Raw genomic sequence first — 12,325 nt, forward strand, 5'->3', positions numbered from 1 at the left:
ATAAAATTAAAACCGAAATTTTTTAAATTTTTCGAAAATTTTAATAATTTTTTTTGATAAAAATAAATTCCTCAGGTATGAATAATATTGAGACATCATGCACATGCAAACAGAGAACAATAATGAACTGAATAAATACATAATGCAATAATGACAAATATTGAAAAGCATTTTGGATTTTCAACAAGCATTAACATAAAACAACCATTTTTAATACCTTGTGCATTTCGATGTTTGTTTTTGTTTTCTGTTTAAAACGTCAATATTACAAAGACAGTGTTATATCATCCGTAAATGTTAATGCCTTAATGTTACAAAAAAGAAGACATAATAAAATGAAAGAAAAGTAGGAGACTTTGAGGAAAACACGATGAAAAAAAAACTTACTCAACTTGAATAGAATAAAAGTGTAAGGAAAACCGACACTCCATGCAAAAATACTAAACAGCAACCCGTTCACAGTATATAATTAAAAAAAATACATGAATAATGATTAAAAATAAATCAAAAACAACCAACCCCATTAAATTTTTCCACCCTCTGTTTGCACATTTGAAGGGGTTTAAGGGGACTGCGCAGACCCCCTGCACACCTGCCCTTGCCTACCTCGAGTTATGACATTACAACATACAAACACAACCTGCCCCGACTAGGGCTGTGGTCACCGCAGCGGGCAGAAACAGCCGGCAGAGACAGGCCTCATGGGCTGCACCTCGCTGCTCTATCGATCCGAGCGGCTACAAGCACCAAGAGCGGGTCGCGAAGGCATGGCATGCGTGCCAAAGTTTGCTAACATTGAATCACATTATTTTCTTTTCTTTTTATGTTCACCTAAAGCCGTGTTTAGTGACGGGCAGTTCTAGCTGCCCAGTTCTTACTGGTAGTTCTTTGAACAGTAGACACATCACTTACAAAAATAACGTTTCTAATTTTCTATTATTTAGTAAATCAAAACCAATATTTCTTCTGAAATCATAATATTTTTAAATAGGTATATACATACTTACTTATTTATAAACAATAAATATTTTATGTAATATAAGAATGTATGCAAAAACGTCACTATCTCAATTCCCTTTTCAAACTTTCTTTAGAAGGGAAACCATCGGAAAAAATCGGGAACAGGACGAAAAACATATGAAAAAAAAATACTGAACCATAAAACAGCCAACATTATGAAACGGAACTAATAAACAAATTTACGCACAGACGAAATGCATTGAAACGGAACTTCGCTACGCTCTGCTAATTATAATTTAAAGATGGCATTATGTTAATACAACAATCTACAAAACCCAAAATGGACTTATACACACAAACACAACATTTAAACAAATGTCACAAGTACACGAACATTATAATAGGCAACATAACAAATTGTACACAAATACTGTAAGGACTGAAAGTGGCAAAAGAGGCATTGGCCACGAGGGTGTACAAATATACAATCTCCTTCCTGATAACCTTAAAACGGAGAGTAGAAATGTATTTAAAAAAACTTTTTAATCTTAAGTTATCAGAACAAAATTAGAAAACTACTTGTATGTACTTATTTAAGTTAAGAAAGTGAAATGTAAAATTTCTAATATAAAAAAAAAATGTTGTATGCACCATTTAAACCATATTCAGACTATCGAATAAGATTCCAACTAGACTCCATGGAAATCTTTTCCCAACATATTAAATCAAAGCTTCGTAAATATGTTTTTTTTAATATTAATGCGTTTCGTCTCAGTGGACAAAGGCAGAACACCTTTCACAGTTGATGTCGGCATCTTCGTTTCTCTAATTGCATGCGAGCTATCGCCATTTGCCTTTCTTCGTTATTTAATATGAACCCTTTGAAAACTCAAATTAACAAATCCCTTCTGACACATGTTAAAAGAGAGCTTTAAACACATTTTAAACAGCTAATGTTAACCCCCTAACGACAGATTTTTTTTCAAATTTGTATAAATTTCTAAGTTCGCACTCAATTTACTACTATTGAAACGAAAGCTCAAATCAAAAAAGTTGTATCGCAATATCGACTCAATATTTAACTCTTAATACCTTTTAGACATTTTATAATCACTTCTTTCTTCTTTATACTACTTTATTGTGTATTATTACATATAATTTATTACTTTGACTTATTACTATACTACAAATTGCTACTTATATTATATTTATATCTCTTTGTTTTTTCATACTTTTAACCTTACTTACTATTTACTGATTATACCATTATACTTACATTTATATTGTTGCATTCCTTATGTTGCTGTACTATTCTCTGTAAATTAGTATGTGAATGGCACATGTTGTGCCGTATATGTGAAATAAATAAATAAAACATGTAATTTAGATCCACTATTTAATTTTATGCAAATATACAAACCGTTTAAACCCGTTTTCCAAATAAATGGTGATATAGTTTTCACGACAGACTGACAGGTGCGAGATTTAAAAATATATATACCGGTTTCATACATTAATCCTTTGCCATCCCTGGCAAAGTAGGCTGTAGGTTCCTACTCACTACGAACTGAATATAGTGTTACACGTAGGGATGAGAGCGGGTTACAACGGCTGTATATGTATATTGGTTGGGGGAGGGGGTGGAGTGGAATGGGGAGGCGGTAGGGCAAACAAGTGAAGCGGGTAACGAAGCAATGCATATCGAATGTAATCAATAACCAAAAGGGCAGAAGTAACATATTATATATCTTTATTATATGTGTAAAAGCTTGGAAATCTCTAGCGATGGCCTTGGTAACAGAACGCCGTGCCAGTACTTGCCATTATTATATGTACGAATTTATTTCAAGCTCAATGCTAATTCTGTAAGCGACGAAATGGGTTTTAAACATTTTGATTAAAATTTCATTCGGAAATAGCTGCTTTGATTGCCTTTAAAATTTTCTTCGTGGAAGATATTTACATAATTTATTCTAACTATCAACGTGAGAAACCCGATTGTGCTCGTATATCAACATTTTTTTTAAAATAGCAATACATAAATAACATTTATACATTTGTAAAATGTTGTAATGTTCGGTGGCTGGGCATACCCTACTGTACCTAGAGGACCCGCAGATACTTGCAGATATAGCACATATCGTAAAATACGCTCCACTGTTGAATTTGGCAGCCACCTCTACTCTGGAGCCCCTCAATAGTCAAAAAAAGACCCTTGACCCTGTGCATAAACGAGCGGTCCGTTTGGTAGATTCCCTTTTGCAACGTTTAGAACACAAGCGTCAGAAGAACTAGCGACATTTATCCCTTCGGCACCAGTGCATTCGGGAACTAAGTTCACGTAAAATTTGTTCACGGTTTGACGTTTGTCACATGAGAACGGTTCGTTTCTCTTTATTGAGTTCAACAGCTTGATTTGCCAATCTCTACGTTTCCTCTCTCCCACAACATGGGTCTCTTCAAGACCCGTATTAACTCCTTTCTCTCTCTAAAAAGATCCCTCCACACAGCATCCCCAAAGATAATATTGAAAAAAATTACTCTAAGCCATTTAAAAACCTGAGCAACGCCGGGTACACGTCAGTTAGTTTAATAATATTTATTTATTAAAGAAATAAGGTAATTAATAAAATAGTATTTACTGAATATATTCAAAAATAATATCGCCTATTTTACCCACGTGTGCCGACTGTATAATCATATTGAGTGTGCTGAAGTAGATATTTTCGTCGATAATCTATACAGATTAAAAAAAATGTTCTGCTGCTGCTAAATAATATTTTTAGATAATTATATTTTTTATCACTGTAACTCTCTTGTCTCTTGTGTTTCCTAGTATTATTTGTCATATTACTGAGTTTATGTATAGAGATGGCAAAATTTCGTTTTAACTAAAAACGCGAAAAAATATTTATGTTTCGAAAATAGGGCATTTATAAGTTTTCTTTGCGTTTCAAGGCATTTGAAAGTGTTTCCAGTGATTTCTATTTCGCGAATTAACGCGAAAAACGTGATTTTGGCCGTATTTCAGCTAAATTATTCTATTTAGCGAAATTGGCGCGAATTTCCCGAAAATACCGGGTATTAAAATAATATGTGAGAATTTCAAAAAATCGATATTTACATTACGATTTTTTGTAATTTTGTTACTATTTTATGTGTAAATATTTAATATTTTTGAACTGGAGGCTAAAATTGCATTTCGACATTACACAATTTGTGCGAAATAAATTACGCCTATTGATGTTAATCGCAATCTGCATTTGTTGTGTTTGTGTTCGACCCGTACTTAGAGTATCCTTCCTTATTAATTTAATATTAAAATTAATTATTTATAATCTTTCACATGGAAATACTTTCAAATGAAGGTTAAACATATATTTTACCAAAAATATGCGCTAAAAACATCCAGGAAATACATTTTTTTCTATTTTACTCGTTTTGCTACAAAACGCCAAATTATGCCTCAAAATGCTATAAAACGCTAAATTTCCAATTGTTAATGCTAAAAAATCTGAAAATCAATGCTAAATTTTGCCATCTCTATTTATGTATAATTTTATATTATTATTTGTTTGGTTTTTTAATTGTACGTAACCTGTATTTAATTTCATTTTTACCTGTACGTATGTAATTTGTTTATTTTTGTCTGAAACATATAATAAACTTATGAATAAATAAATAAACATACATTGGGTTTCTACATGTTATGAGATTTGAATACTAATCTTCCATGGAAGCGTTCGCTTGAGCTTGGAAGAGGAGTGTACAGTACATCATTGTAGTTATTTATAAATAATTCTTAATATAATAGGTACATGTACTATATGCTACATTATGTATGTTCTATTTAAAAACAATACGTAAATAAAATAATGTTTCAACGTATATTCCTGAATTCCCTCCACGAATACCAGGTAGGGAAGACATTGATCTGGGAGGGGACCAACTGCTCTCGCAACAGTTACGCAATGAGATTATGGCAATGCAAAGTTATTTTCCTGTAGACGGTAGATATCTAGATTCTGTAATTGAATATCATCTTTAGGTTGGTACTGCAATAAGCAACTCTACAGCTGACAAGACATTTAATTATATTAAAATAAAACCCATTTTGAACGATTTGAAAAATTGTTACTTTGGTTTGAAAAATTAAAAAGATTTTTTCTAACACAGCAAACTTATTTTGTGGCACCATTTTAATTGAAATTAATAAAATACTTCGTTTTTACCACTTTTATTGTTTATTACCAACATGTTTCATGAGAAGAAGTGAGCGTTGCTCATGAAACATGTTGGTAATAAACAATAAAAGTGGTAAAAACGAAGTATTTTATTAATTTCAATTAAAAAGATTAATACGAGTATATATCTGCTTCTGTATATAGCCTCACTCACTTCATGAAGGCTGGACTACAATGTAACAACTTATAATTTTGCATGAATATTGTAGTTCGTGATAACCATTATGTTCAGAAATCATAATATTACTGACGTATGTTTTTGGGCAATCTGTCATTGCTGTATTCGGGTGAAGCTAATTTTTAGTTAGGTTATTATTGTATATTCTGTTATTTATATTGTATGTGCCATTATTGTATTTTCTGTAAACAAATGTAAAAAATAAATAATTTAACACTGTTCACCGAGTATGTTTAAAGACATTTTAAGTTATAAGCACAACGTTTAAGTTATAAGACAATAGAGGTATACAACAATATTAAGGTTATCTAGACTAATTACAATCCATACTTTTTCTATGGAAATAGATATTGACACACTTGTCACACGCAACGCGAACCCACGCGTCCATCGGTGCGCCGATCTGAGCTGTCCAGGTCGGCGTGGGACGTGCGAAGGTGGAAGGGGTGGCGTTACGCCTCCAACGAGTTGATTTCATATCTATTAGTGGTAACTATGTTAACTATGCATCTGCTGTTATGTTTGATGTATCTATGGTTTTTTTTTTTGACACATAGTAAGCTTAGTAAAATAATAAACTAAGTAAATCGCCCTCAAATTCTCTGAAATGCAAGACATGACAAAACTACGAAATGCGTTTTTTTTTAATTTTCTAGATTTTTATTTTAAAATATTTTTTATGCCGAAATTCGTCTGCTGAAAAGTGAAACACATAAACATAGCCTGTGCGCCGCGTACTTAAGAACTAGAGACTACTCGTGGTCACACGCGTTGCGTGCTTAGAACCAGTGTGCACGTTGACCTGGGAAAAGTAATGCGTGTATTGCGTATGTTTAGTATTGAAACAGTTTGTGATAATATAATTTATTTCCTTAAAAAACAGCCTTACCCACATTGGAAAGAAGAAGATGATTTTTGTTGCAATGTAAATTGTCGCAAGTCAGTACATATCCGTATTCGTGTCGTCGTGGCAAGCAGTTGCTATCGTTGTGTCGTCGTGTTTGCAAAGTATTATCTCGTTTTGGGCTAAATTTTCATCCTGTATACAGTGCCAGTTCATCAAGAGCCAAACTGCAGGGATTCATGGGAATTCAAGGTAGGCTGTTTCCATCATTCCACATTTCCCGTGATTTTCAAACCCAATTGAATGTGCTTTAAATTTTCGCATTCTTGTTGATTTGGTTTACAGTCCATTCCGTGTAATAGAACACGGTACAGCGTACGTCGACCCAGTGTGTTTCTACCTTTAGAGTTGTCAGGTCCATACAACCGCGAAATCGAAACATGTTTCATTTAGAATTAGATAGAATTTGTTTTTATGCTTACAAAATAATAGCAACCTTCTTATTTTACTTTCCTAACATGATAATTTTCCTAATTTACCTTCTTAATTTGATTAGATTTTGAACAGATTATTAATGTTTCATATCAGTAAGGGACAGATCAATTTGGGTAAGAATAACCTATTTTAATGTTTCAAAGACCCAATCATGACTGATTACATCTAAAAGGTATCGAAATGATAATCTAGTCAATCTAGTAGAACTTGCCCCCCATTGATATGCTAAGGAAACAGCTCAGTCACGGGGGCTCCAAAGAAATCAAGTTAACCTCTCGGAAGCTGAGTGTACTGTACAGGGCCCACAGATACTTTAATAGTACACAACTGCTGATTCTGCACAAATTGCAAGTGTGCCCCACTGTTGAATATAGCAGCCACCTCTGGTCTGGAGCCCTAAAATACCGGAAAAAAACCCTTAAGCGTTTGATATTTATCTCCCCGGGGCGGAAAGCATCGATCCGACCAATCCGCCTACGAGTTGGTTTCGCTTCATAAGCCCAGATTCCAAGTCACTAGATCTGTTGTCACACACAGACAACACCAATGTCTTTTAAAAATGCAAAATTATATAAAATAAACGTTTCAAACAACAACATTGTTTATTGGTTATTGTGGTATTTTAAGTAGGTACATAGTTATCTATGTCCTAATACAATCCTTATATACATATACGTATAATTATAGTAAAACATTTAAAATGAATCAATCACATGTTTTCTTAATTTAATTTTAAATGTTTTTAAGTTTTCTTCTGATTTTATTTCTTCTGGTAGCTCTCCAAATATCTTCAACGCTCCGTACATCAATGACTTTTGACTCTGTGTTTTTTTCCTGAAGGGGAGTCTCAATTCATTTCTTTTCCTCGTCTCATGTGTGTGTTTGTTCTGTAGTTTATCAATTTTTCTTAGGAATTCACTAGACGTATGGCCATTGATTATCTTGTAGATTAAAAATATGGTATTAAAGTAAATAATTTGTTTAAATGACAAGATATTTAACTCCTTCAACATGTTCCTAATTTTTGTGTATCTATTTTTCTTCAATATGGTTCTCATTGCTCTATTTTGTAGAATTGTCATTTGTTTCATTAAACCGTCGTTGGATAAGAATAGGATGCTACTACAGTAATTTATATGTGGTACAATAATTGCGTTGTACACATTTTTACTGGAAACTGAGTTAAGGAATCTTCTTATTCTTCCCAACAGTGAGATTTTTTTGGCAATCTTTTTAATAATTTTTTTTGTATTTTGAGCAAAAGTTAATTTGGAGTCAATTATTACCCCCAAATATTTTATTTCAAATACTTCTTTCAATACTTCACCGTCTATCAATATTTATTTTTTTGTGTGCGTTACTCGTTTTCCAATGTTCATGAATTTTGTTTTGTTTACATTCAATTTAAGTTTATTTTTCTTCAGCCATATTGATATATTATGTAGGTCTTCCTTTATATGGTTCATTATGAGTTCATAATCTTCTCCTGTTATATATATCAGTTTCTTCGTCTGCAAATAATCTTATTTTACAATGTTTCAATACTTTTAATATATCATTAATGTACATTATAAAAAGAATAGGTCCGAGAACCGACCCTTGTGGTACTCCCAATGTAATCTCTACTGGTTCGGATATTGTTTCACCCACTTTTGTGGTTTGATATCTATTACTTAAATAATCCTTGAACCATTTCAATGCCTTTCCTTTTATTCCATTTTTAGATAGTTTTTTAGTAATTATATCTCTATCTATCGTTTCAAAAGCCCTCTGAAAGTCCAGGAAAACCGCGATCACATATTTATTTTTATCTGAGTCTTGTTTCCAGTCCTCCAGAACTAGATTGAGAGCCATTTCACAAGATTGGTTATTTCTAAATCCACACTGTTCTTCACATAATATATTCCATTTTTCTATAAAATCAACAAGTTGTTTTTTATTATATGTTCAAGTATTTGTTCATACTTAGAGAGCGTGTTCACTGGTCTATATTCTTCACATTTTTTGTATTTTTTATTTCGGTATTGGGATGACTCTTGATATTTTCCATGATTGAGGGAACTTTCCTAAGGTGATAGATTCATTTATAAAATTAAGTAAGTAATTCTCAATGATTGGTAATGATTGAATTATTAATTGTATTGTTATTCCATCAGGACTCGGTTTTGATTTCATTTGTTTCAGAATAACTTTTAATTCCTCCTTTGTTATTTTTTTAAATTCCAATTCTATATTTCTTTCTTCAATTTCATCATGAACATTATAGACAATTTTCGGAATACTCTCGTTAATATTTTCAATACTTTTTATAAAATAATTGTTGAATTTATTGGCTATATTCAACCCATCTGTTCCAGGGGGGAATATTATGTCTTCATATGCAATACTGTTATTTTCATTTTTCAGTAACGATTTTATTGTTTTCCACATTTTCTTCTGATCTCCCCTTTCTTCCTCTATTTTAGTTCTGTAGTATTCATTTTTTATGCTTTTTAATTGAGTGGTATACCTGTTTCTATAGATTTTGAAGTTTTCCCAGTCGTCCGAGCTCCTCGTTATTTTTGCTATTTTATACAATCTGTCTCTTTCCTTTTGCATGCTTCTAAGTTTATTGTTGTACCATTTATTTTTGATTGGTTCTTAGTTTGTTTTTCTGGTACAATTTTATCAATTGAATATTTTATATTTTTTATGTGTGTTTCTACTTTCATATCAAAATCTAATTCCATTATTCCATTCCAATTTTGTGCTCTGAGTTGTAATCTAAGTTCTTCTTCGTCATATTTTGCATAGTTCCTGTAAACTTTGGTTTTTATAAAATGTTTTTCCGTATTTCTATTTTGCTCTATAATTTGAATTATGGAGTGATCTGTGATTCTGGGTGAATCTAAAAGATTTACCTGTAGTTCAAATATATTAGTTATCACCAGATCAATTAATGTACTTGATGTCAGAGTCACTCTAGTGGGATCTTTTACCAGTTGTTTCATCCCATTGAACTCAATGATATTTTTAAGTTTTTTGTATAAGTGTCTGCATTTTTATTCATGTTTATATTGAAATCTCCTACTATAATATTCGGTTGTCTTTCTTTGATGTTCTCTGAACACCATTTTTCGAAGTATTTAAGAAATCCCTCATACTCGAATTAGGTGAACGGTATACAATACAGTAGACCCCTTTGTTTAAGCCACTTTTTACTTTTATCGCCAACATCCACGCGGTTTTATCGTGTTGTTCATTGGTTATTATTTCAAATTTTATATTTTGTTTGATTAATAGAATTACTCCACCCGTATGTCTGCTATATGAGTTACGTCTTATAGTATTGTACTGCGGAATATTGATTTCATTATCTTCTATGTCTTCTGTGACATGTGTTTCACTTAACATAACCATTTGTGGCTTTCTCTCCTCTAATAATATTTGGAGCTCTTCATGGTGTGATATAAGGCTTTGTATGTTTAGGTATAAGATCTGTTCCTTCAGCCTAAAAAATCGATTTTTTTCCTTTCTATTTCAACTTTTCTTTTATATACTGGGCATTCCTTACTTGTAGCTGAATGATTTGTATTTAGTTTGAGTCCCAATCTTTTATTTGTCATTATGCAGTTTATGCACTGAATATCCTCATCATCTGTGCATTGTTTTATGTCATGTTGTTTTGCACATTTAGAGCATGATTTTTGATTTTTGCATTCTAGTGCCTTGTGGTTATATCCATTGCACTTAAAGCATCTCATTATATTTAAATTATTGTACACCCGGCATCTGTCCCACCCTATATATATCTTTTCGGCCTTTATTATTCTCATGTAAGTGTTTCCGTCGACTTCCGCATATACTGTATAATTTATCTGGTCTCTTTTATTTTTAAACTCTTTTATGTAAGTTATTTCAATATTTGAACTTTTTTCGAATATGTCTTCATTTTGTGATTTTATTTTTGTTTCGATTTCCTCTCTGTCTTGCTTCTGTGTTATTCCAACAATTTTGATACTTGGTTTCTTCGCTGTAATTTTTTTAATATCGTATTTGTCTCCTAATTTTCCCTTTACCTCTTCACACATTTTGTCTATATTCGACGCATTTTTACATTCAACTATCATTCCACCATCTCTTGCGTTTCTTACACCCGTCACACCGCAGTTTATGGGATCAATTTTTTTTTTAAATTTCCATTGTAGTTTTGACATTTTCTTGTTTATTTTTCGGTTTAATCATTACCATAGGCTCATGTTTTTTTACTTTCTCAGTATAAGATTCATTTAAAGTTATTTTTTTGATGTCATTTTTCAGGTCGTCGCTTTTATTTTTTATGTTTTCGGAGAGACATTTATTCTCAATTATCATTTTCTCACATTTTGTATTTAGTTCATCTTATTTTTCAGAAAAAAATTTCATCTGTTTCAGGATAATCAAGTTCTTTTCTAATAATTCATCCATTTTGTTCTTATAGATTTTGGATTGCTCTTCTAATTTATTTTCAAAACAGGTTTTCATTAAATCAAACTCCTTTCTGAACATTTTTTTAATATTGTCAGATAGATTTTTTTCATTTGCATCTTGCGTCACATTTGCCCTGGTAGAGCGCATAGTGGCGGTATTCTGATTGGTTGTCATGGGAGCAATAGCTGTAATTATAGCAGCTATTAGTAAAGCATTAATAAAACTTTCTCCTGTCTATTTTGATGTGTTTCTGTGGTTTCCTTCTGTCAAAACTTTTAATAAAGATATATTGCACCTTGTTTACTCAAGACAACGAAAAACCAATTATTTGAATACATTCATTTACCACTTCTTCTAAAACGATGTATTGCTTGACTATGTTCACACACCAATATAGCACCACTTTAATTTAATTTAAGGACAACTTTATTGTTATGTTCAGAGTTCAATTCCATAGATAATCCATCAATTCCATAGATAATCCTACAACATAATTACAAAAAAATGTTTCTTTCTTTTTTTAATCCAAAATCAACAAGCTCTTACTAACTAATTATCACAACGTTTCTCCGGAGGGGTAGGAAGAGAGGATAACCCGCCATATTACTCTTTCTTGACACATTCATATTCCTTGCTTCATTCACATGCATTAATCGTCTTATAATAATAACCCGACTCAAGTTTTTGATTTGGTTGTGCCATGTCTTCCTCGGGTGTCCGTTTTTCTACAATTCACTATTGCATACCACAATGTTACTGTTAAAAAAACTGTATTTCATAGACTTTAATTCTACTCCGTATCTCATTACGGTGCACAGATATTGCGTTAAGTATTCCTCAGGCGTCTCCGACTTCTTTTAGCGTTCAAACCACTCTCTAAATACTCCTGGCACTAATAGAAAAAAATACTTTGAAATTTTCAACGAAATCGGTGAAGTATTTTCAGAGATTTAAGATTTTGAACAAACGAACATTCACATTTTTAGTTATATGAATGTTAGTTATTCCCAATTAGGGAGGTATTAATTAATATCAAGAAGAGGTAAGAGTAAACATGGGTCTTGAAGATACCCATTTTGTAGGAGATTGGAAATTCACAGCCTGGCAAATCGTTCCAAAACCGCTGTTGAACTCAAGAAAGATTCGTAGTAAAAG

This window comes from Hesperophylax consimilis, chromosome 16 (genome assembly GCF_061612785.1).
Source record: "Hesperophylax consimilis isolate HC1 chromosome 16, BYU_Hcon_1.0, whole genome shotgun sequence".
NCBI classification, from domain to species: Eukaryota; Metazoa; Arthropoda; class Insecta; order Trichoptera; family Limnephilidae; genus Hesperophylax; species Hesperophylax consimilis.